The sequence below is a fragment of the Cyprinodon tularosa genome, unplaced genomic scaffold, assembly GCF_016077235.1.
Source record: "Cyprinodon tularosa strain WSP-4 unplaced genomic scaffold, ASM1607723v1 ctg810, whole genome shotgun sequence".
NCBI classification, from domain to species: domain Eukaryota; kingdom Metazoa; phylum Chordata; class Actinopteri; order Cyprinodontiformes; family Cyprinodontidae; genus Cyprinodon; species Cyprinodon tularosa.
Genome location: NW_024039575.1, coordinates 82,449 through 109,605, shown reverse-complemented (window position 1 = coordinate 109,605; position 27,157 = coordinate 82,449). Strand labels below are relative to the sequence as shown.

The window sequence follows — 27,157 nt, the reverse complement described above, 5'->3', positions numbered from 1 at the left end:
TGCTAAATTGGTTTTAAGTGGCCCAAAGTGTGGCAATAAATATCCTCCAAATAGATGGTAGAAATAGATCAGGCCCAGTATAGCCTAATTATAGACTCTTACATTTTAGCTTGAATTTATTTATTTAATTAAAGTACGCTAGATTACTGTGTATGCAAATGTTATGTAAAAGAAAATACACAAAATAATTTACTTCAAAAATTAGTTTTAATCAGAATCAGTTGGCTGTAATGGTTAATTTTTTTTTTTAGATTTCCACTTTTTTTTTTTTTTTGTTATTGAATATATAAGAAAACAATAACAATCTCAAACAACAAGTCAATAACAAATATTTCAATACAAGAAGAAATATCACAACTCCTGCTTTTGAAAAATAAAATTAAATGCACAGGCTGGAACAAAGTATAAAATAAAATAAATAAAAATAAATAAAATAATAATAGGGTTTAAAGTAAATTAATCAGTGGGGACTACCAACTGAAATTCTTCAATTAACTCAAACAATTTAATTGCATTTAAATTCTGCATCTTTCTCAGACATCTTTTGAAAAGGGAAAGTTCATTTTTGAGAGCAGAGATTGGGAGGGAGCATTTTGCATAGCGACATTTATGGATATAATACTTTGTTACAATTATTAGAATATTGATTAAAAATTCCAAATTTTTTTTCTTTAATGGATAAACCGAATTGAATGTTTTGCCAGGAAATAAAATCTAAATTTATTGTTTTAGAAGACAGAAAGGTTCGAAGTTGATCCCATAAGTTTAATACTTCTTTACATTCATAAAAAAGATGTTTAGTTGTTTCCAATTGAGTTGTACAAAAGCCACAATTCTCAACATTAAACTTAAATCTCTCTCTTAAAAACTCATTTGAAGGATATATGTTATTTATTATTTTAAATTGTAATTCTTTATATTTAGGAGGAATTGGGAATTTCAAATAATTTCTCCTAATTTTGACTATCATAGATTTCTTAAAATTTTGTTAGAGAGCTGTGCTTTTTGTTCTTCCTGGGTACATATTATTTATAGAATATTGATTCAAAAACTTGTTGTTGCATTTATTATCTCTAATGTCCACCTGCTCAAATTCAATCTTATGGAGACAAACAATTGCAATTGCAAACAATTTATAGGTCCATTACCGCCACCTTCCAGAATGGAGCGACGCGAGCTCTTCTCGCGAGTCCTTCCGTATAACAATGACGTCGTATGTGATTGGAGGAGCCTGATGAGCCTTCGGCCCCATCGTCCAATCACGTGTGAGCTTTTGTGCACTACGACTTCTCGCGAGACCAGCATATTAGCAGACATGTTTGTGTTACTACACTTAGAAGAACTTCATCTCCATTTACCGTGTTTGTATTTTGTTGTTACGTGAACAATGGCTGCACGACGTCTCGCGTTCAACTCGCCTCCAACTGCTCTTAGTCCACAACTTTCGGCCAGCCCGCAGACTGACGAGAAGAAACTGCTGATTGCTATCAGCGGACTGTCTCGTCAGCTTGCCCAACATACTGCCGACATGAATGAACGCCTCACTCAGCTGGAGAATTCGATGCGCTCCAGGTTGTAGTCCATAGAGGACAAGATGGCGGCTCTGCAGTCGAGAAACTTTGCAGGATATACGAACTCGAGGAAGAGAAGACGGGTGAACAACGCCACGCTAGCGGTAAATATATGTTCGATTACTGGTAGCTATACTAAAAGCAGCCTAGCTTAGCTAGGCAAGCTAAAGACAACCTAGCCTTACTAGGTAAGCTAAAAGCAGCCTAGCCTAAAGCTTTATTAAAGTGTATTTTTTGTGATTCACAGGAAGCAATATGCCGTCTTAACAACTCGGAAACTAATTGCAGGCGCTATGAACCGGAGCAGGGGTAAGGTTTAAAGAATATGCGGTAAAAGGACATGGATACGGATGGATACCGACCATAGCTGTACTTTTTTTTTTTTTTCACAGACTACAGTCGCCTCACAATGAGGCGGTGACCTCCTATTTGCTCGGATTTGCACGATGTTGATAAAGACAACATTGTGTGTATGTGACTTGTTTTAATGTTTTCTCCTTCCTTGTTACTGTGACTTGCGTTTGATTTTTTTTATTTTTTTATTCATACCACTCTCATTTAATTGTTTTCCAGCTGCCTGTAAGACGTATTATGAGACGGTATGCAGGAGCTTCAGATACACGCTGCTAGCCAGCACGCTGCGTGCGGAGGCCGCCAGGCTATCTGCTCGGAGTCGGGCCAGAAGAAAGAGAGTAAGACTTTATTTGGTGACTATTTTTCAGGTGCATTGATAGATGTGTTGTGTCCATATGCAGTGCGCTGATTCATTGTTTTTTTTTCAGCTGCTGAAGGCGAGGCAGAGTGTGCTATCAGATGAGGAAGTGGAACTCTGTAAGTCCGCCACCGTCGACCTCATGTCCGACGAAGAAGATGGCGTCGTCGGCGGTGTCTCTGGATGGATTGTACGGTCGCCGCCATTTCGTAGGCCGGATCTCACTGAACTCTGTGTTAAGCTGCAGTCCCGGTTAGAAGCGATGCCGAAGTACAGGGCCACGCACAGTAGGCGTCTGCACATCGGACCTGCCTCGGAGGGAATGCTGCCTGTTACCTCCAACCCCGAGGAAGCAAACGGACCGTTCACGGAGTTGTAATTTTTAGATACGCATGTGTTTGGATACGCGTTGTATATAGTTGGGTGTGTTTTAATAAAGCTCTTTCTTTGCATAAACAGCTTCCTGGCAAATCTTCATTTCCTGTATAAATTCATTCATGTCCTTGATGGTAGCATAATAATTGTGTAGTAGTGTAGGATAACATAAATACACAGCATATGAATGAATAAATATATGAATGAATAAATATATGAATATATATATATATATATATATATATATATATATATGAATGAATAAATATATATATGAATAAATATATATGTAAATATATATATATATGCCAACCAATCACGAGCGACTTTACTTGTTTAAAAGGAAGCGGTTCCGTCCAATACTCAGTAAGAAAATTAAAGCCTGGCGTGGCCACGTGTGGTTTTGCTGCCAATCACGAGCGATTTCACTTGTTTGAGAATAGTGGTTTCAGCCAATACTGAGAAGGTTATTCAAGCCAGACCTGGCCAGCCGCGCGGGTTTGCTGCATTCATATGCTAATTAGGGCCATTAGTACAGCTGATCGCTCTCCACATACGTCAGAGTCCGTTTCCGACAATTTGTGGCACGACAAACGCGGACAAGCACGGGTTGCAAATTGTCGGAAACTGACGAAAATCAGGCAGATCTGCGGGAGTTTACGGGGGTTTACGGGGACGAAAATCTCACTTTTCATGCAGTGAAGCATTTTACGATAAAAGTTAGCAATGAAGTTGTAAACTTCTTAGACTTGCTAAAAAAAACAATGTTTTAAATTAAATTAGCGTTTTAGCTGTGTTTTTTTACCCTTATATCTATCTAAATGGGGCTCCATGAATCACAGTCATACAGCAAGAAATTCAGCAGATATCTTTCAGTGATATGTAATCATAGCAGAAAGAGAGAGCGGATTCATTGGCTCAGGTATTAGATAATCACATGATTCAACTCCTAAGGTTTTCTCAGCACTGATCCCTCTTCTGAACCCCTTAGGCATAGTAAAAATGAATTACACTACACCCAAAAAGAGCTTTATCTGGCCACATAGTGCAGCTTCTGACAGAGCATCAATTAATGCAGCTGGCAAGGGATGGGGATAAAGCCTATCAAGACCTTCGGATTGAGTTCCGGCACAAAGGCTGTAATGCAAAGACTTGGACAATCAACTGATAGCAGCTTGAATTTGTAAGTCTGATTATAATGCAGGGATTTGGGGTTTTCTGGAGGAGATGGCTTTAATCCATGAAGTAATCTTTTCAGATTCTTTGTTGTGAACAGATTTGTCCCCCTGTTGTCTAAGTTGTTCTAAACTAGAATGATGTAAGGTGTTATTGCAGGGCAAGATAAAAAAAGGGCCACTTCCAAATGGGGTGAAAAATCAAAGGGATCTTATTGAGAAAGAGAAATAAATCAGCACTAAAAAAAGAATTAAACTGCAGATTTTTTTTTCTTGTTTTTCTTTTTTTCTACATGGACTAAATAGACCTAAAACAACATTTACTGAAGTCTCATATTTTATTATAACCTCCTGTTTATTTATATTTGCTTTTTTTTTATTTTTTATAAGAAAACTAAGCAAATGATTTTGTTCACTTAGTTATTCTCAAAATGTGTGGATAGCTCATTGGCTGGATTGCAATGAATGCTTTATCATGAGATTTCATTTTGCAGTTTGTGATATAATAATTCAAGTTTTATCCTTTTTTTCCCAAAAGAGTTTTAAATAATACTGTTTCTCAGTTAGTTAATGTGTTTACTTTAGTGTTTCAGTATAAAATGCAATAATGAATAATCATGTTACCTTCTTCATTCTCTCTTGAGCTGTGATTGATCATTGGTTCTGGAAGATATTTCTTGGAGCCCTAAATAAATTCCATGCATCATTTTACCATTCTCTTATTAAAAAGTAAACAATATTCTGTCATTTTTTTAGATAAGGCTCACATGACAAGTATAAAGATAAGGAGACCGTCTTTGTCAAAATGTTCATACCCTTTTAGTTCCTCCTACTCCGTCTACCTTTGCCCCAGTCCCAGACCCTAACATGTTTTCTCTAGGACAGTGATTTATTTTCTTCAACTCATCTGCCCTCAATGTTTTTATAAGTTCTCAGTCTTTGGTTAAGAAAAGGGTTCTGAGAGAGCAATACTGCCAATACCCTTCTTTACCATGGACATGGGGCTTACAGGGTTAAGACCAAAGTTAGCTTTCTGTAATGCAATTGTTTTTTAAATAGGCCATATTTGTATTTTGTTCTCATCTGACCCACCTTAAAAACCCTCCCCTCCACCCACCTCAGTGACAACTCTTTTCATAAACGAGAGAGATGTTAATAAACTATACAGAAGACAGAATCCCCCGGAAAGCTGCTGGACCAGATTCTGTCTCTCCGTCCACCTAGAAGCACTGTGCTGATCAGCAGTCTCCACTGTTCACAGACATTTTTAAAACCTCACTGGTGACATCTCAAGTGCCAACCTGCTCCACTATTTCCAAGAAGCCAAGGTCCACAAGACTTGAGACCCGTCACATGACCTCTGTGGTCATGAAGTCCTTTGAGCGCATTGTGCTTTCACACCTGAAAGAGATCACTGACCCCTGAACAGTTTCTTCACATCCACTACCAGCCTTATCAACAAGGCCCAGAGACCCCCCCTGACACTGATATTGCCTCTCTTCCTCCCCCATTCAGGACCTAGAATCTAAACCAATGTAGCGTCTCTAATTGTGTCTATTTTGTATATACAGTAGTACATGGCTAGATACTATATATCATATATAGCATATTGTATGTTTTATATTGTATGTAGCAATAGATTCTGTATTCTGTATATATTTTTAGCTAATTTGTCTGCACCATCAACACAAAGTTAAATTCCTTGTAAGTGCAAACCGACTTGGCAATAGATCTGATTCTGATTCCTGCTACATGATTTGTCTGTTTTGTTTTTCTGACTTTCTTTTAATATTGGCGTTCTTCCTGCAACTCGTACACAAAGGCAACATTTATGAAGTGCATAACAAATTTTACAAGAAAGTTACAAAATCACAAGGCTCTTTAAACTAAGATGTGGATGTGTGCAGCTCCCCCATATTTTTTTGTTCTTTTGCTTGTTTTTTTTTTTTTTTTCTGATTAATGCCCTTCTGTTTAGTTAAAGACAAGCTTCCCCACAACATTATCCCTGCCCTGTCTTGTTTGTCTTTGGTCTTAATGATGCTGCTTGCTGCTTCGCAACATGTATACTAACTTTTTTGGTTATAATGCAACAGTCAAAAAGACATTCAGCAGCTATGAATACTTTGAAAGCTACAGTTAATATAAGGACCTGTTAGTTCCCAAAAAGGCCCAACATTTCCTGATTCCAGAAAAGCTCTTGTCGTCTTTGAAATAATATACATTTGTCATGGTTTCTCTCCTTATAGCTAGAAAACTTCATCCAGGAGAATGTGCGCTCTGGTATGGAAGAGATAAAGAGGGCGACTGTGCACACCCAGACAGCCGCTATGCTGGAGATGGGAACCAACCTGCTCAGCCAATCGGCAGAGCAGACTCGCAAATTGACAGATGTTGAGACCCAGGTGAGAAAGTTAAGAAGATGAGAATAAGATTTTTTTGAATTAATTGTTTTGTAGTCAAGTCTAAAGAAAATTAGCATGGGTCGTACATGCTCATGAAAAAAATCATGTTTGTGCGAAAGCATTTTTGAAAGTATCAAATTAAAATGGAAATCAGAAAATCTGCTGAGAAGCCATGCCCAAAGGTGTCGGCAGCAGCTGGTATTTACTTCCACAGACTTTGACACAATGAGCTGCAAGTAGTGACTGACAATAAGCCAATTAAAACATAAACCTCAGTAGCACAACACAGATGTGATTTCAATCATACTAGACTTGTTATTACAGATTGGGCTGTTTTGCTGTTACTTTTTCTCTTATCAAAGGTTGATAAAGAACTGAAACCTGTATAAATATTCAAGTTAGATTTTCCTCGTTGTGTTTTATCTGCAACCAAAAACTCTTTCAGGGATCAGTAGGGACACATTCTAGGATTTGTAGTTAAGCAAGGCTGTTTATCCCCAAAGGTGTGATTGTAAGGAATTCACAGCTGAACTTGGCCTTTTATACCGAAGGTGTGATAGGCTTATGTTTTTTAACCCTCTGTCAATCTCTAGGTGTTAAACAAGACAAGTCGCCTCGAGATACAGCTGCTTGAATACTCACTCTTTACGAACCGCCTGGAGAAACACATTCTCCTGCAGACTCAAGAAATTGCACGCCTCAGTGACAAAAACAGGTGAGCAAAGTAAAGCGAAGTAAAAGGAAGTTTAATCTTCAGGGTGGCTATGCTAAGCCTTAAAGATAGGCTGATCCGCTCAGTCAACTTGGCACTCTAAACGCTGCTGAGGATGTGCTTTGGACATCTGGGGAGTGGCGGCCTAGTGGTTAGGGTAAAGAGTTTGGAATCCTGAGGTTCTGCGTTCGAGCCCCACTCCCATAGACTACCACTCCGTGTCCCTGAGCAAAGACCCTTAACCCCACACTGCTCCCTAGGGGCCACACAATGGCAACCTACTGCTCTCCAAGGGGATGGGTTAAATGCCAAGAGTTAATTTCGTTACTCTGTACTTGTGACAGTGTAAAGACAATAATAGCTGGGGGGAAAAAAAGGTTCAACTCAGTTATTTATTTAGCGTCAATTCACAATACGTTATCTCCAGACACTTTACAATTCAACCAGATGATACAGTGAATTTGATTAAAAGTTTTCTAAGGAAAACCAGTTGATTGCATCAACTTATTGACTCGCATGCAATCCCTCACACTAAGCATGATTTTAGCGACAGGGGAGAGGAAAAACTCCCTCTTAACAGGAAGAAACCTCCAGCAGAAGCAGACTCATGATCGGCCATTTGCCGAGGCCGACTGGGGTTCAAGGAGACGGAAGCAAACACAGAGCCAGGCAGACGAGCTCTGAGCCAGCTCTCATGTCAGAGGATGAATAGAGCACATCCAGCCTGTCACAGACAGAGAAACAGGACTAAACTGAAAAAGAGGCCAAGTTCGAACATCTATAAACAAAGGGGTTGATGGCAGCAACACAGCTGATATTTCTCTCCAGGATGGCATCACAGCCAAATAGGAACAGACAGGATCAAGCTACTATGAGAAAAAACAGTGAGAGGATAGGGTTAGAGATTGAGCTAACAAATTCTGCAGAGTGGTAGAATAGAGATAGAATGAAGCAGAATTATGAAAAAAATGGTCCCTATGTCCTTCAGCAGTCTAAGTCTATAGCACCATAACTATAGAGATAGCTCAGGATAACCTGAGCATATCTAACTATAAGCTTTATCAAAAAGGAAAGTTTTAGGCCTACCCATAAAAGTTGACAGGGTGTCTGCCTCACAGACTAAAACTGGTAGTTGGTTCCACAGGAGAGGTGTAGGTAGTACCCTATTTGGATGATTTTTAGGCATGTCCCATAAGTAGAAATCTCTTTGTTAGACACAAAACTCACAGTTTATTTCCAAAAGAAATTTTTGGGTCCACCTCAATAAATATAAACTACTTAGATGGATAATCTTATGCCATACTAAATATATATGATGTCTTCACTGAATTAATCCATGTTTAACTCCTTTTAGCATGCTGCAGGATTGGTGTCACCAAAATGTCAATAGTAAGGTAATTACCGGAACAACTGAAGATCACTGTTACAGACTGTATACAGTTCTTTTAGTCCTCAAATGATGACCAACAAGAACAAAAAAAGAAATGGAGAAAAGCAGTTGAATACAATAATTCCCTGAATGCATGTACCAGGGGTGTACTTTACTAATTAATTGTATTTAGGGTATATTTTGCAATATAAGAAGCAGCACTTTGAGTTAGATTGTGGATTTTGCCTTGGTAAAAGCAATGGCTAAAAAAAAAAAAAAAAAACTGCCTATGTGCTTGTGTGGGCAAACAGGGAAAGGCATAATTCTCCCCTAATTGTAAACACCAGCCATAAATACCCTTCATGAAACACGTACTGATACAATTATAAAATTATAATGAAACACCTCAACAATTTTTCACAGTGGGCCACTAACTTGTAAAACTCCTCAGCACTGGAGACGTATAATCCTATGATCAAATGGGTAATGCTTCTTAGTAAGGGCTTTCTTTAACATTTCTCACAGAACTATGAGATTATCTGGGTTATAGACGGAGCAAAAGGGTGCAAATATTTATCAGTCTTTGTATCCCCTTGCTTATCTTTCCAACAATCTGCTCGATGTGACCTACAGGGGATCATGCTACTCTGCCATCAGCACTTGTTACAGATTCCCTCTTTTATAAATCTGTGGTGCCCTTTAATTCATCATTGTTTTGTGATGATGACATGGCTCTGATGTGTAAATAAATGTATTTATCTTTGGAAATTCAGGGGCAGAGGTGGCTGTAGGTGCAGCTATAGTAGTTTAAAAATAGTTTCTGGGGATTCTGAGATGTTTCTGAGCTCCTGCCAAGCTAAAAATGGGAACAGACACATGTTTGTTTTCTTAGGCGTTGCATATAAAATAGTATCAGCAGGAGGCAAACCCAACTGCAGAGGTATGGAGAACAGCCGTCTAGCCATGTATACTTTACAATTTAAAATAACAATAAAAAAAAAAAAGAATACCATAAGCAAACTATGAACACTTGGCTGGTCTGGTTTCTATACTCTGACTGATTCTCAAACTTGAATGCACAAAGCAGTGAAAAAATTGAAAGCACACTTTGCTGCTTTAATTGAGTTATTTCCCGTCAAAGCAAACATAAGTAGGAAGCAATGTAAAATTTTATTTGGATCGATCCATCAACGCCACATGCTGAGTGGATGGTTAAAGTGGGAGACTGTGGATCCATGCAGATTGTATGTAATCCTTGTCTGCAGAGACCATTGAAGTAGCTTGTTCAGTCTAGGTGGTTGGATTGTTTCAATAAATAACTGTTTGCGACTCATTAGTCAAAGCCATAAAGATCAAGCTGCTAGAATTGATGATCTTCATTTAGCTACAATGTGCCACTCTTGCAGACACACAAAACACACACAAACAGAAACACACACACACCCACACACAGATATATTACCATAACTACTGCCAGGTTGATGCCTTCAGGGCATGATGGAGTATTTCGGCATACTGAGCCATCTGTGAGCGCGGCTGTGGTACAGGTGTTTATATGATGTTAGCATAGTGAGACAGTTTTGCAGAGTTCTATTCATCATCCTTAGTTAAATTTGCATTTTTTTTTAAATATCTGCTTTAAAAGTTAAATGTAATGCACCTCCATCCACATGTATTATTTATTGCAAATAACCCTTTGACAATGCTGTGAAAACTAACCTAGTTCTTCTTTAGCTTTCTAGAACAAAGGCTTTTAGCACTGGAGGCACGCTATGGGAAGGAGCTGCAGGATTTGCTGGGTGAAAAACAGCAGCTTCAAGATGTTCTGGAGAGGCACAGTCACTTGGTCAGTCAGCTTGAAGGTGAACTTGAAAGCTCAACACTCAATAGTACTGCACTACAGAGGCAGCAGGCAAGGCTGGCGGACACTGTTGAGCAGCTGCTCACTAAAGTCAGTCAATGCAATGGTAAGGCTTTGTGGGTACTGTTTGGATTGACACATCCACAGACATTTTAAACAATACATACAAATGTACACAAGAAGAGCAACTCTACCATAACAGACAGGGAATTTAATCTAGGTAAGGTAGTATTGGCTATGTAAATCTCAATTTAACTAGGCAAACTTTAAACAGTTTCAACAGTAAACTCAGTGCAATGTGGAACTGACTGCAAAAACCTTAAGTAATTGTAATTCTGTCCAAATGTGCCACTGTGTTTCTGCAGAAATTTCCAGAAAGCCCAAGAACAAGAGACAAACTTTCAAAGACTGTGCTGAAATTCTGCGGTCAGGAGTGAAAGAGAGTGGATTATACAGCATACGACTGCACAACTCAACACAGGATGTAAAGGTATAGAGGATTTCTTCCTTGTAGCTATAGATTATTTTCATATTTTGAAACCACCTGATTTGAGTTCAGTACTGCCTTGCAAAAGTAGTACTGATAGAAAACATGTTTAAAGAGATTTTCACATGCATCATTTTAGTTCAAGAGATGCTAATTGGTGTCTCAATCTGACTTCACTCTGTTGGTGGAAACATAGAAACATTTTTTTTGGAATCAGGCAGAAAGCACTTGGCTTCAGGGATAAACAAGTTGTTGACCTTTTCTTTCAAATATCACCTGACTGAGAGTGACATGTAACTTTTTTCCGAGGACTTTGTCTTTTTACTTCTTAGTTTAGAGAAATGAAACCAGTTGTATCAACTACATTATGTTTGCAACAGTAAGACACATCCATACACACTGTATGAGAAATGTACTGCATCAGGGTATCAATAAATCTTGAAAGGGAAAAAAAAAGTTAACATAATTTCAAACTGAGGCTAACTGAGTTTTTGTTGCTGAGGTTGCTAGATATGCCATACTATGTAAAAGAAATTAGACATAATAAGCAACTACAGCCTTACATTCTTCATGTGATATGGGGAAAAGGTTTGTGCAGCTAAGTGCTATGGCAGAGAAGCCAAGGAGTTTTCTCCACTCATCTGGAGGAGCTGGCTCATGCTTAGTCAACCGTGGCATCCAGCAGCAGGCTATCGCTTCAGCAAATCACATCCACTTGTCTTAGATTGGGTTGCCTTTCTTACAGCTTAGCAGAGGGAAACACAAGAAAAAAAAGAAAAGAAACAAAGATATCCATAAAAACAGATGTTTGTTATGCATTGCTTTTTTCTTTAGTTTACTGTTGGCATCATCTTTTTATTACTGTGTTTTGTTTTGTTTTTTTCTCATAACCAACCAGGAGTTAGGCACTGGTGCCATGTGTTTCCTGCCAGCCGGGGCAAATGTACATTTTCCACTGACATAAGTTAGCGAACCCCTCCCGCACCCCCAGCCTTCTTACCTAAATCAAGGCTGCTTTCGGTGTACAATTCCAATTTAATTCCAGAATAGAATGTCTGGCCAGGTGGGTGGTGGTATAAAACTGGGCAAAAGCAAAACAACCTATTTTCTAAGCAGTCACATTTTTTTTACCACTTTCAATAGTTACAAAGCTGTTATAAATAAACTACTGCATCACGATATCTTTTCTATCAGAATATTAAGTATTTTTCAGGCTCTATCCAGCTTCTACATCCATGAATGGGAAATGTTGTCTCAGCATCATGGTGTCACCATGCTTTACAGTGGGCCTTTTGGATCATATGTGATGTGCTATATGGCCATATTTAGAGTTTTGCACAACCAACTAATTAAATTTTGGTCCTATCCAGCCAGAAAACCTTTTTTTTTCAGCTATTTAAAATATGGATTATGGAAAACTGCAAACACAACTTTTTTGTTACTCTTCCTAAATGGATGCAGTTCCTTCATGACTTCATAGAAAAGACTGCTGGGATATTAGAAGCTACACAGTATTATCATTCTCTACTCTTAAGAATTGGCTGAAGGAAGTTGGCAGAAATATATATTTCTGTCATTTCATCCATCCACCAAACATCTATACCTGCTTATCTGTCAGGATCACAGGGGGCTGGTGTGTCTATCTAAAGCTCTTTTTGGATGATAGGTGGGGTAGATCCTAAACAGGCCACCAGCCCATCAGAAATTTCTATTATCTCGTATTTATTTATACATTTTTTACACATTTTATTTTATTAATAAAGTCGTACGAAAGGGTTAATATTGTATTAATGATGCCAGATTCAACTGTAAAACAAAATCTACTTTTAATAAATATTCAGTATTCCAAATTGAGATAACTGGCGATTCCTCAATCCTGCTGACAACATTCATGACTTAAAGTGACAATGCTATACAAAAATCCAAATAAAGTGCTCAGGAACAAAACAAATTATACTTTCCAAGTCTGTTGATTTAATTACACATGTTAAGCCTAAACTGATCCAAGAAATAAAAAGCATTTAATCTTCCGCCCACCGGGAAAATTTGCTCACTCATCTTATTACCACTACAGGAGGCTGGAGGACGTCCAGATGAACACTTCAGATGTCTAAAACAAGTCTAGATTTCCAAATCTGTCACTCGATGAATAAGTACAATTCTTCTCTAGCTCTTCCTGCAAACATCTGCATCTGCAAAATGTGGAGCCAAGAAAGAAAAAAAACAGTCTGCTGTAACCCAAAACGTTCAAACCTCCTCCTCAAACACCCCCAACCTCCCATCCCCACTCCTGGGATACGTGAACAAACTGGGATGTTAGTTTTTCCAGCCCATCTGGGTCATATCAATGTGTGACACCCTGAAATGGAGGGTTTCCCCATCGTTTTCCTCGAGCTTTTATGGAAGTCCTCAAATAACAGAAATGCTGCTGTGCTATTTATCCTATCTCTTCATAATATTGGGTTAACTTCAATGATGAGTCTTCTTGTTTTCCAAGATATGATTTTGAGAGTAAACCGAGTTTAGCCCCAATTGCACTTGGCACTAAATAAAGTTAGAGTACCTTGAAAAAACTAACTCATAGCTTTTTGACTTTATGGGTCTTTATTACATTTGCCACACGGTGAATGATTTGGGCAGCAAAAGAGAAGAACAGAAAATTTGCAGTGATGCACCTCACAAAGAAAATCTCCATAATGATAAAGAAAAGCCTTAACAGGTCAAATTTGTCATTAGCCACGTAGGAAACAGCACATTTAAGAAAAGATTTTGGCCAAATGAAAACTAAATTAGAAACTTTGGCCCATAAATAATTCCCCGTGTGTTGTGTGAGACAAAACAATACCCATCACCCAGAGCAAAGCATCCCGATAGTGAAACATGTACCATCGTGCGGCAGAGATTCCTCCTTTTTTGTATTTTTTTTTTTCATTTTCCAATTTAACAGATTTAAACACAAGAGAGGTCCAAAAATGTCTAACCAAAAACCACTCTGACCCTTGTCCCTCTGTCCCATATCCCCATGGACCCCACCTCCCCACACACACAAAACAAAACTAAACAAAAATCCACAAAGAGGAGTAAAGTGGGAATCTACCTTTCTATGCAACTTCACAAAATAATATCTATCTTTTTTCCTTCATTTCACTTCTCTTTTTTGTGTTAGTCTATCAAATAATGTGACAATATTAATTTGAAGTGTGGTTTTTATTTTTGCGACACAGTATGTACAAAAGTAAAACATATAATAATTCTGATAGACGAGTCAAAGAGTATTATGTTCCCTAAATTAAGAATGTTGATAAAATAATTTCAATCTGTGCAGGTCTGTCAAATACAAAGAGTCCATTAAAACATTTTATGTTTCAGCTGCTAAAGAGCCACACTGTATAATTATCTAGTCCAGGCATCCGCAAACTCGGTCCTCAAGGCCCCCTGTCCTGCAGGTTTTAGAGGTTTCCTTGCTCCAGCACAGCTGATTTTAATTGAAAGCTGATTAACAGGCTTTTGGTCTACTGCAATCATTATAACCAGCTGTGCTGAAGCAGAGAAACCTCTAAAACCTGCAGGACAGGGGGCCTTGAGGACCGAGTTTGGGGATGCCTGATCTAGTGGACACAAATGGATTAACTCTCATCAGCTGGTTTGAGACAGAACAGATTACAGATGAATGTTTATGTTCCTCATAGAGCGAAAGTGATTCTAGAAATGTGTGATTAGATGCTCAAACTTTCTTAGCCGATATATCTCACATTTACTCAATCTGTCTATAATGCCAACAACTTTTAATCGAACTTTTCAACCTTTGTCTACCAGGATCAAGAGATGAGATCAAATTTTTTTCTTTTTCTGCGCAGGTGTATTGTGACATGAAGACCAGAGGTGGGGGGTGGACAGTGCTGCAGCATCGAAGGAATGGCTCTGTTGACTTCCAGCGCAGATGGGAGGACTACAAAACGGTACTTTATTTAACACATCAAGGATGCATCACCAATGTAAGGTCATGTAGAGCAACGCTGCATTACTGCACAGGAGGTTTCAATAACTGTCCATGGGTGGTTTGGCATGAAAAGGCGTGGGAGAGCGGCTCTCCTGTGATCCCAGGTGACCTGTGGTTGTTGCATTTGGCTGCCCTCATGTTCCCTACCACCCCCTATGTTTTTGCACCTGCTATTGCTCTGTGTCAACCCCCCACCCCCACCCAAAGAAAAACGAACACACACACACACATTTCTCATACATAAACACTGATGTTTTGCAATGTCTGACTCACAGCGTATTATTATTTGCATCAGTCCTTAAGATTGCTACATTTTCCTGCAAAACAATCTAAAGTGCGCACAAGAGACCATAAAGTAGCATTAATGTTCTAGGTCTGTCAAAATTGTTTTAACACTTGTAACTATGTTTTGCACAAAATCTAAATTGTGTTTTGTTAGATGTGATTATAAAGCTTTTAAAATAAGTGAAATGTGCTCTGTATGCTTTAGGAAACCAGTAAATAAATTGCAGGCAGTCCCCTTAGACTGTTAAATTACACAGAACAAATGTGCAATGCTGGTTTTGACTGGATGTAGTGTGTTTCAGATTGGCACTGACAAATCAACTGCGACTGGACAAGCTAACAAAAATAGAGCTAAAAAACACACACACCCAAAAAAAAACTGGTAAACTTCTTTCAAGTTCAATATTTTTTCAAGTGGTTGATAAACCTTCGACTCCAGCTGGGAGCGTGGGAGCACAGGGACCCTATGGATGGTGGATAGCGATTGCACTGAAATGCTTTTCTGTCTCTGCCCTGTCTCAGAAGCTGTGGTCAGACTTTATCAAATGCTGCACCCTGGGGTTCTCATCAGGTGATAAACGCTATACGCCTCCTTGCAACGTATCTGCTCACAGTCAAGAGAAAAAAACAACAGCTAGACTTGTCATTTCCAGAAGTACTCCTAACCCGACAAACTTTATACTCTCAGAGGCATACTAAAATTTTTTATCATTCCACAATAAAAAGAAGGAATACAAGCTGAACAAACTGATGGAAAAAACATGTATAAATGTGGAGACAATAAGAAATAAATTATAGGCAAATTAATAATTTTGAGGGTCACTCTCTTATTATGTTCTAGTAGGATTTAATTAGATATACCAAAACAATCAATAGGTTTCATCCTTGCATTTTTTTATTTTGAACATCTTAGAGAGAACAATTTAATCCAACATTTAAAATAGAAAATAAATCAAAGTTATGGCCATCAAACAGAAGCGGCCAGTAATCCCATATAGCCTTTATGCAAGAATGCAGTTTTAGCTCAAGCGGGTACAAATTAATAATAGACATCACTTTGAACACAATGAAACATGGCGCTGGCAGCATCACAATAAACATAAAAGTAGGAAGAAACCCTGCTGCTGCAAAGGACCTGCGCCTGAGTGGCAAATATGCCTTTCTTTATGTTAGTCTGTGATAAAATCGTGATGAAAGGCATTAGGTCTTTGGCTGTAATTCCACAAAAGTAAAAAAAGTTCAACAGATGTAAATTTTTTTGCAAGTCATTTCACATTGTTACTCTGTATTAGGGTTCTGTTACACTGTGAATCAGTTTTAGATGAAATCAACTGCTGCATTTTCTAGTATCTTTAAGCTTGCTGATAATTCTTTGCTCCTCATGTGGGAGGTGAGAAGTCCACCAGATCCCAGAGAGTGGAAAAAAAACAAACAGTGGTGATCAACAGACACTCCTCTAAGCTTAGCATACTAATAAAATAAGTTGAATTTGCTATTACAAAAAAAGGCAAAAAGAGATCAGCCCAACAAGAAAAAACAAAAATATGTATGCCTACCAGCACATAGATATGCATCATTAGTGAAAAGAAGACACCTAAGCATGGCATAGAACTAAGCCTAACATAGAAACTGATACAAAATCTGTAAAGCTTGTCAATAAAAGCATAGAAAATAGACAACGAATCCAAATCGACTATACAGACTATGAAACATTATATGTATTGATCTTCTACATATGCAAATCAAGTTGTATTAAGGTTCATGGGACTTTGTTTCCATAATCCTTTAAAGAATTGTTCCAGATCATTAAGATTAGCAGTCATCCATTAATGTCTCCTTGTTGTTTCAGTGAAGTTAGTATCTGGAATTTAACTTCGCCAGCACAATAATACCTCCTGTCCTTTTGGTAGCCGCTCTGCTGCTGATTTGCTAATGGCTTAGGGATTATTATGCTGCTTTTTGATCCATTTGCAGCCAGGCTTCAGTTGTCAGACAGATTGTCAGGGTAAATGCTTTGGTATGCAGAGGAGTTCATGTCTGAGTCAGTGGTTGCGAGGTGTCCAGGTTTTGTGGTCTCAAAACAAGCCATCCGACCCCCCTGCTGAGCTTGACAGTTGGTAGAAGTAGTGAGTGCTGAAATATTGTTTGGCTTTTGCCAAATGCACTCTAGCAAGACATCTCTGCATCTGGCTCATCTGTCCAATGGATATTCATCCAGAAATTTTGTGGTTTGTTCAAATGTAACCTTGCAAACACAGGCTGTGATTTTTTTTTCTTTTAAACAGAACAAAATTTTCTGCTGGCATGCAAGCATTACAAGTCCAAAAATTCTTCTTCTTTTTTTGGCCTCCTTTAATGTCTATGGAGGTCTTTAAAATCTATCTGGCCATATATTTCTATAGCCTGGGTGCCATTCCGAACTTAGTCCCGCCCACAAGGTTTGAGGTCGGGAAGTTCGGTCTGGCATTGCTCCATAGTAGCGCGAGTATGTTCGCCCACCCTCTGGCGATCCAATCAAATTGTCAGGGCGGGCTTTATACGATGATGGACAGATGATCAACAGTAACGTAATCAACCATGTGACCAAAGCGCGCTTGGGTGACAACAACAATGGCTGCCGCCGGAGAGTTGAGGTGAGTAGATTCTGCTATTAGGTCTGTTCTAGAAGATATCGACAGCAATTTAATTTTAAAAGAGGAACAGAGAAACGCGATCAAGGCTCACCTTCTTATTCTAGGCGTGAAACTGCATGCTTTGATTTTTGTTGACAACAACTATGCATCGCTTAACATACGTCACGCACTCCGTTGCTCTTATTGGTTGTAGGTCTATCCAATTGAGTGCAGAGGCATTTTTTTTCCTGGTTCGTTCAAAACACGCCCCATAATCACAGCTCTATGGAGCAGTATCAGACTCATATTCTGACTAGAATTGAGTAGGACTACGTCAGGCTAATATTTCTATAACATTTGTGTAATTCTGCAGGGATTCCCCCACCCTGTTCTATTTTAGTACTTTTTTTTTAATTTTTTATTTAATAATCCTCATTGTGAAATTTTTGTATTTCGATGCAGATCAATTATGATGTATTTTGTTTTGTTATCCCCCCTCTAGCAGTGTTTCATGACACACGTAATGGCTGAATTCATCAATAGTGGCACAGTTGTTTTATTTAAGCATCCCCTTATATAGTAGTTTCTAAAATGACCAAACAAGTTTTGTTTTGCAGTATATTGTAATCACACAAGTTTGTTACTCAAGGGTATTTGATTTGCAGCATATAAATGCAACTTATTCCCTTTTTTCTTGCAGAAACTGAATGAAATGCTTTAAAACAACACTGCCACTAGTTATAGTTGTTTTTTTTTTTCAATTTATAAGTCATCTTCATGTACTTTTTTTTAACAACCACTGGATAATGAGAGGGCTTTAGCCTTTTTCCAGCAAGGTAAATAGAACCATGGTTTTGTATTCAACATTCTTTTAAATTTAGTCCATTTATTTTATCAGTACTGCTACAGAATTGCATAAAAGCCAAACAAAATACACCTTAATGACCTGATAATAACATCACTTAATCTTATTGTGCACCATAAAGAAGATTCCGTCACATTTTCCTCCTAAATGCTTAGAGTTACTGAAAGTGCAGTGGTGTAGGTTTTATTTATTTAACCAATAAGTGGAACCTCACACTGTGTGTGGACCTGTGGAATCAGACGGTCAGGTGATCATTAAGAACAGGAAATGTCATTAAGTGGCTGATTTTCTCTATAAAGGATAACACTTCCATCCCATCCAATCCATCCCAATACATGTACCATTTAAGGCAGGTGCAATAATAAAACAAAAACACCTTGTTGAGATAAAAAAACAAAAACTTTATGCAACATGAAATGTACTTTATTAAGTTTCGAGAATTAGAGAATGGTTAAACTCATCACATGATCAAGTTTAAAAAAATACTTTGATATAATATTTTTACAGCAAAATGAATTATTCTAAGGATTTCAGAAAAAGAAGTGCTAATTATTTGTCTTGTGTATGGATGTATAGTTATACAAACTTCACTTCCCATAATGCTGTGCGTTTAGGCGGGGCTGCGTAAGGTAAGGTCCCCCCATTAAAGGAATGCCGTACCACCGTTGTGCTTGCTTCCTGGTTCTGCATGCTCGCTCCAGATGCCCTTGCTTATTGCATGCTCTGCACTGGAAATCTTTGTATTTGCGCTCAGCAGCTTAGTTTGTAGCTCTTTACTGCAAATTCCATAAACTAGCTCAGGGGTGGGCAAACTTTTTGACTTGCGGGCCAGAATGGGTTCTTAAATTTGACAGAATTTGGACAAGCAATGTCATTAATTAAACCTGGGGATTGAAATGTATAAAAAAACAGACAATTTTCACGACCATAAGGCACACCGTACTAAAAGGCGCAGTCTCAGTTATGTGTCCCATTTCTGTATTTAACACACACATAAGGCGCACCGGACTATAGGGTTTTCTTATATACAGGTACATGTCCTCTACTACCTTTAAATACCTCTACTGCGTAATTAAAAATACAGCGGGGGCAAAACTGAGTATGACTGTGCTTTATTCATGTATTTATTACAAAGTATTAATCAAACCTGGGAGCTGGCCGTGAGACAGACACATCGCTGATGACACAGAGCGCTGTGATCACTCCTAAATTAACTTAAAATTTTGAAACCTGCCACGGAATATGTTCGCTTTTATTGCCGGTATCCTGGTGCCTGCAGTTTAAATTATTTAGATGAAAAACACCTGCCAGCCGCCGCGGTGAACCCGGAGGCTGCCTGGCCTAGAGGCTGCTGTTGAAGGGATTTCTACTGGCGGTGCACCGCTGGTATGTCGGGGTCTGAGCGCCTCCGACAGAAATAGTATAGGCAGGATGATAATCTGGATGAACTGACTGCAATTATGAAGTTTTCAGGTGGCCTTTCTCACTTAAAAACATATTAAAACTACTTTATTCCCACTGATCGCATCAAATATAGCTGCAAGATTTAGATTATTTAGATGAAAAAACACCTGCCAGCTGCTGCGGTGAAACCGGAGGAGACCCGGCCCAGAGGCTGCTGTTGAATTAATTTTTCAGGTAGAAAAATAGAGCGGGAGCAAAACTGAGTATGATTGTGATTTATTCAAATATTTATTACAAAGTATTAATCAAACCCATCAAAGTCATCATCCTCTGTTTCTGAATTAAACAGCTGCGCTAAATCAGACATGCCAATTTCCCCTTCTTCGCTGTCAGAGTCACTTTCCGTGCTGGGCGGCTCCTCAGAAATAATGCCGGCTTTTGCGAAAGCTTGAACAACCGTGCCAGCAGACACGTTACCCCAAGCATCAACAATCCATCCGCAAACTGTGGCGTAACTTGCGTGGCGCTGCCTTCCACTTATCGTGAAACTGTGGTCTCCGTCTGTCATCCATCGCTCCCACGCCGCTCGCAGCCTTATTTTGAACGGCCGGTGTATACCGATGTCGAGCGGTTGAAGTTTCTTTGTCAGACCGCCCGGGGTAACGGCGAGCACAGCGTTCATTCAGTCACAGATTAACAGCGTTGGTGATGCGTGGAAAAAACCACCTGGTCTCCTCACATACACCTGCCTCAGCCACGCTTTCATCATCTCCTCATCCATCCAGCCTTTTTGATTTGCCGTAATATCATTTGTCATCAGAGCGCTGTGTCTGTCTCGCTGTCAGCTCCCAGATCAGCTTCTCTGATTGGTTGATGCGGCGCCTCCAGCAGCAAAACTTCAATTTTTCCATCTCGAGCAGCAGCAGCGCGTTTCCGACGCGTCAGATAAACGCTCCCGACGCGCTGCGCCTACTGCTCAAAACGCGCTGCGGGACCTTTTGCTGCGCCTATACGCGCGTCAACCATTGACTTTGCATGTAAACTCGCTGCTTCTGCTGCACCTGCTGCGTCCGGTTCACACCGATGTCAAGCGGTTGAATAACAGCGAGCACAGCATTCATTTGTTTCACCATGTTTTTCACATCAGCTGTGAGATGGGCACGCATGGAGTCACAGATTACCAGAGATGGTGATGAGTGGAAAAAAACACCTGGTCTCCGTACATTCACCTCCCTCAGCCACGCTTTCATCATCTCCTCAATGAGGAGATGAGAAGTTCTGCATGGTGCATGGTGGTCTCAAAAGTCGCAGTTACAACACACATAGGGCGCACCGCACATTTTGAGAAAAAAAAAAAAAAAAGACGTTTATGTGCGCCTTACAGTCGTGAAAATAGGGTAATTTGGACAAGTTCGGCGGGCCGGATTAAAAAGCCTAACGGGCCGTATACGGCCCGGGGGCCGTAGTTTGCCCGTGTCTGAACTAGCTGGTCCCTGAGCTGCTCATCCAACTTGTCACCAAACTCACAGGTTGTTGCAAGTCCTTTTAATGCAGCCACATATTCAGCTACAGCCTCTCCGTTTTGCTGCTTTCAAACGCGGAATGAGTAACGTTCACTTAACACATTTTTCTTCGGCACATAGTGTTCCCTCAGTGCTTTTAACAAGTCTTCTAATGTGCAGCCAGACAGCTTTTTTAGTGCAAGCAAGTCTGTCAGTAATGAGAAAGTCTTTGCACCTACTACGGATAAGAAAACAGCCCTTTGTTTCCCTCGCTCAATTCCTTTTGCTTCCGCAAACTGTGCAAATCTTTGCTCAAATGTCTTGAAACTTTCATTGCTTTCATCAAAGCACAAGCCTGTTTCACTGCTGTACACTGCCATCCTTGTGCTAGCTTCTGCTAACTTCACCGTCATTCTAGCATCTTCGTTTCACTTCCAACGTGATTAACTATTCCACCCCTCGTCGCCAGTGTGTAGTGTCCGAGTGAGGTCACGCACACATAGATGAAGGCAGAGATGAAGCTGCTGAACATTCATTTGGTTTTATTAAGCTTCTGCATAGTAATACAGGTAGGGTATACGTGTTGCGGCGGTACGGCGCTCCTTTAATGGGGGGACCTTAACTTACGCAGCCCCGCCTAAACGCACGGCATTATGGGGAGTGAAGCTTGTATAACTATACATCCATACACAACAATATGAATCTGCTAAGGTAAGTTTTATGTATTGCTCAAACTGATAGATTAAAATACTCTTAGGTTTTCTTTGAGAGAGTTAAAAAAAAACAATTTTTTTCTGCACTGTTCGAAGTGTGGCACTTAAATTACATCCCAGATGCAGTCAACTGTTTTAACACAACAGAATGATGGATGTGCATGCCTTGAAGTGAGCTAAATTTTCCTATTAATTACAAAATAACTTGCCAGACAGCTGGATACCTTGGTGAGAATATTTACTTCATCTATTGTTTTGTTTTTTCTGTTTGTGTGGAATCCAGGGCTTTGGAGAGCCATCGGGGGAACACTGGTTGGGAAATGATATCATTCACAAGCTGACCAGCTCACAGGAATACAGTCTGCACATCCAGCTCCGTGACAGAGAGGGGAATGAAGCCTTCTCACATTATGATCGATTCTACATAGACAATGAACACAACAACTACAGGTAATATGACCTGCATTTTTTTCTTATTTTTTTTTTTTGAAGGTTGGGGGGCTGGCGAAAAGTCAATTTGTAACTTGTTTTATTATATGTATATATATATATATATATATATATATATATATATATATATATATATATATATATATATATATATATATATATATATATATATATATATATATATATATATATATATATATATATATATATATATATATATATATATATAAACTGCATGGGTCATATGCTCATTGTGTCAGTGCTAGATGCTAGTTGCCTGTAACTCTGCATTTTACAAGTGTGACAATAAGTAATATTGTTCTTTCACCTTATTAGGAGGTCTTCTTTGAGATATTTTGTGTTTTTTTGTGTCTGGCAACATGCACACTTTCAGTTAAGGCTTTCTCCTTGCCATTGCTCTGTATAAAGGACGCCTTAAAGATTGCACACCGAGTATTCCTCTTAATATTTATCCAATCTAAGACTAAGAATTGCACAGTAGCTTTTTGGCTTTTAGCATTTCTTATTTTCCAGTGATAGAGTAATGCTGATTAACCAATCAGGTTTTAAGGTACCGTACTTGACTACTGTAGGTAACATATAGGTATACCAGAGTAAATAGGACTTAATACAATGAAAACTATACTTTCTAGATTTTCTCTGTCAGACGTTTTGCAAAGGAAACACACATAATCATCAGTTTGCAGTCAAGTTATGCCAGTGACGTAATTATTTTCACTCAGGTGTGTGAAAGCAGAGATACATATAAACATTGCAGGACAGCAGATATCCAGGACTACAGTTACAGAAAAGACAATATGCTGATAACTTGCATCGAAAAATTGCAAAAATCTTTCTTCACACCCACAAGTTTAACAAAAATACTTAAAATGAACAGATAAGTCAAGGTTATGTCATGACTTCTTGGCCTTCATCTTCCTTCCCATGTCCCATCAGCACCAGCTGCTGCTGTAATTCCCCACAGGGAGCCATGTTTCCCATTGGTTTAGCTGAAACTCAGCTATAGCTGCCACTGCCAGGAAGTGACAAGTTAAACAAAGCCCCCTCTCAGTAACCAGACAATCGCTAACAGGATTTTGTTTGGATGTGCTATTCTTTTGAAGAAAGGGAATTTTACGGTAAATTTAATATAAAGTCTGGGGCTTGCTCTGGTTTAGTAAGTGCTTATAAAGGCTGAGGATCTGAGTGATGATAAATCAAACTCATATGTAGGTCAAGGCCTTCAAAAACATCAAAAGTGGATCAAATTCCTTTGCCCTGAGTTTTTTCCATGTAATTAATGCAATAAAATTGTGTTTTACCAGTTTGCTTCAAGCTACTCTGTGTGGGACAAAGCTCCTAAATCTTTCCAATCACCCCTCTTCGCTCACTACATCTGAGATCACATTTTGTTTAACCTGTACCAGTTTTATATGCATGCTGAAACTTCTGGATTGACCCTGTGGGTTTATAAAATTACTCCCAAGCCATATTTCCCGGTGCTCAACAGGAAGTCGTCTGGACAAATCCCCAATCTCAGCTGGATTCAATGCACTCCCTGGAGCAGAATGGAGCTTTACAGCTTAAATTAAGTTAACAAGATTCATACATAAATTATTGGTTTAGCAGAAAACCTCTTCCTTTGAGGTTCCAAATAAGTTATCCTTTTAGTGAAGTATGTGGTTGACATTATTTTAATGCAGCATGGGGTTAAGGGTCTTGCTCAGGGACCCAACGTGCAGGCTGTGGGGATCGAACCAGATACTTGCAACCTTTTCAGCGCACAAGCGCACTGCTCTACCCACTAGGCCAGAACTCCATCAACCCCAAAACCCATTTAAGCCTGGGAAAAATTAGCTGTCAGTAGCAGTGGGAACAGCTCACTGACATGTGTCTACTGAAACTTAAACGACTTGGCAAGCGACGTGTTAAAATCACCTCAGCTCTGATTGGCATGCTATGGGCACACTAATTCCAGGTTGACCCTTTAATTTATGTGATACCTTTGAGCGCAACGTACGGATGTCAACACACCGAGCCAGTCATGTCTGATCTAACAAGCCGAAACAACTCTGTTTGGATTCGATAAACATGGCACACCACTGGTGAGAGGGATTACTTCTAAACTTTAATTAGTTTTAAAAAATGTACTTTTACCCTTTTACTTGAGTAGAAAAGTACCCTAAACTTTTTGTCGTTTTTACGACACCAGTGGCTCGTTCTTCTGACAGTAGGCTGATAGGAAAGGGGGTCTGAGACATGCAGCAAAGGTCCACAGGCCGGATTTAAACCCGGGTCAGCCGCATCGAGAACTAAGGCCTCCGTACATGAGTCGTGCGCGCCAACCAGTGCGCCACCTGCACACCGACAAGAGTATTTTTAAACAGTAGGATTTATACTTCTACTTTAGTCATAAATATTATCGCTTTTGACACATCTGCCCAGCATGATGGTGAAAACAGTCACACAGTGGTGAGGGAACAGAGGCCATGCAGCTTACCAGCAGGGGGTTATACCCAGCTTTTTTTGCTAATGGGAAGGGAGCCAATGTTAGTGGGTCAAGCAATGCTTGAAAAAAAAAATGGTTAACCCGCTTGTTTCAGTGGGAAAGAGGATATGGAGATGTATTCTCTATATGTTTCTCACTTTCATTTTTAAGCTATTCAAACTGATACATAAGCTGTTTTAAAATTATGGTTATATTTATCAAGGAAGAGAAGCTATCTGACACCCACTACCAACTGCTTATTGGTTATTCATTAATTGCCTTTAAAATAACAAATCTTTAAAAGGCCTAGTTAAATTTCACTGGCCAGATTTTGATTACTGACAAATGTGTAGTAGTAAAAAAATCACTAAAATATGAGCATTTGAAAACTAAGGCTATGCTAAAATATTTATTACAGCAACATGTTATTCCCAAGAGCCATCCCTACTGTGGCGAGGCTTCCCAGAACTAGCCTGCCTACCAAAATTACTCCAAGGGCATTTAACATAAATAATCCACTACTCGTCTCGATTGCATTAGTTATACTCAGTGTTCGTGGTTCAACAACAACCTGACTTCTGGCAAAAATAGCCTCTGACTAGGCTTAAATCTGACTGAGATGGTAAGTAGTCAAATGGGGAGAGAGGAGGCCAAAATACATCCACCGAGATGTAAAAGTCTCATTGCCACATATTACCAACTTTAATGGCTTCTTTTGTCATTAAAGTTGAAACAAAAGGTTAATAGGTCTTAGAGACAGTACTTAAACCATTAACATATTTGAATAGCATTTCTCTCTTAAATAAAATCATTCTTTGTATTTTTATATTGTGGCAGATAATCTTCATGTTATATTATAATTAGTTTAATCTGGAAAGCAGGACATTTGTAAGGGGCAAATGGTTTTCCACAACATTATTTTCAGATTGGATGTCCTGTAGCTTCTCACTAAAGTGCCCAAAATCCCTGACCCATTACAACAAAAAAAGGCTTTCTATTGGGGCCTCTAATGAAACTATAACATCTCTTACTATTGCATCATTTTTCCGCTCCCCACTGCTGTCAATTCCCATTGCTGTCAAGTCCAGGCTTTACCTCGCATCCCTTCAAAACATGTTGTCCTGCCCTTTGAACCAACAAATTCAAGAGGGAGGTTCTTCATTTAGTAATCACAGAGAGAGTGCCTCTGGGCAACAAAAGGGAGACACAGAAGTGTCGGAAAACTCAGAAGGAGACCTTGGCTCTAACTGGAACAGAATTACAGGGGAGGAGAAGAGGCTGTGTAGCTGGACCGACCTCCTCAACCACTCTCTTCAAAGCAGCTCTGACTTGCATTTGGTTGGAAGAATAGACACAGAGAACAGCACATGTACACTCATTCAGACTGCATTGTAAAGATGGCTGGAACATGGACAGTAACACTTTTTAACTGGGTTGCTTCTAAAAGCAAAGCATGTAAGGAAATAATGAGATTCCTTTTGGATAGTTTTCACACTGATGTTCAGCAACAATATGAACATTCAGAGGGGCTTCCAACGTTTTTGCAAAAAAAGCTTTTAAATCCCGCAGTTGCTTTCATGAATATATAACCAAGTGTTTTTGTAATTGTATTTTTTTATTACTCTTGTCTTTGAAGAAGTGTGTTTAATTTGAATATTTCATGCTGCAAAGCAAAGAAGAGCTTTATCTAAAACTGCACCTCTTTAATTTGATTCTAAATGTTAGAATGAAAAAAAGCTTAAGCAATGGATAACACCATGTTTAATCTTCTGTTTTCTCTCTACATTAACACCTGTTTTGGTAATGAAGAAAAATATTATGAGCATAGACATAGTAAAACTGTTTCCACCTTTACTGTGAGACTTATTATCATGCTCAATTTAGCCAAAATTTTGGAAGACATAAAAAAATAAATAACTAGATAAACAACTGCAAAAACACTGTCACTCATCTTTAAGATTAAGCTTTGTTGGAGGAATTTTTAATAATTTCAGGATTTATTCTGACTGAGGAAACACCTAACATCTATTATAGAGAATCTGGTCTGCCAGAGATGAAGCTTAGCATTACTATTAAAATTTTAGAACAGGGAACATAAATCATATATTTTCTTTTCCCTCATATCACGGTGCGTCCACACCAAACTTGATTCTAGCAAATTTTCTGCACAATT

General features: G+C 39.0%; 1 pseudogene; it reads left to right on the top strand.

Annotated features, from left to right (window-relative positions):
• LOC119774414 overlaps positions 1 to 27,157 on the top strand; it is a 51,259-nt pseudogene that overhangs the window by 19,481 nt on the left and 4,621 nt on the right.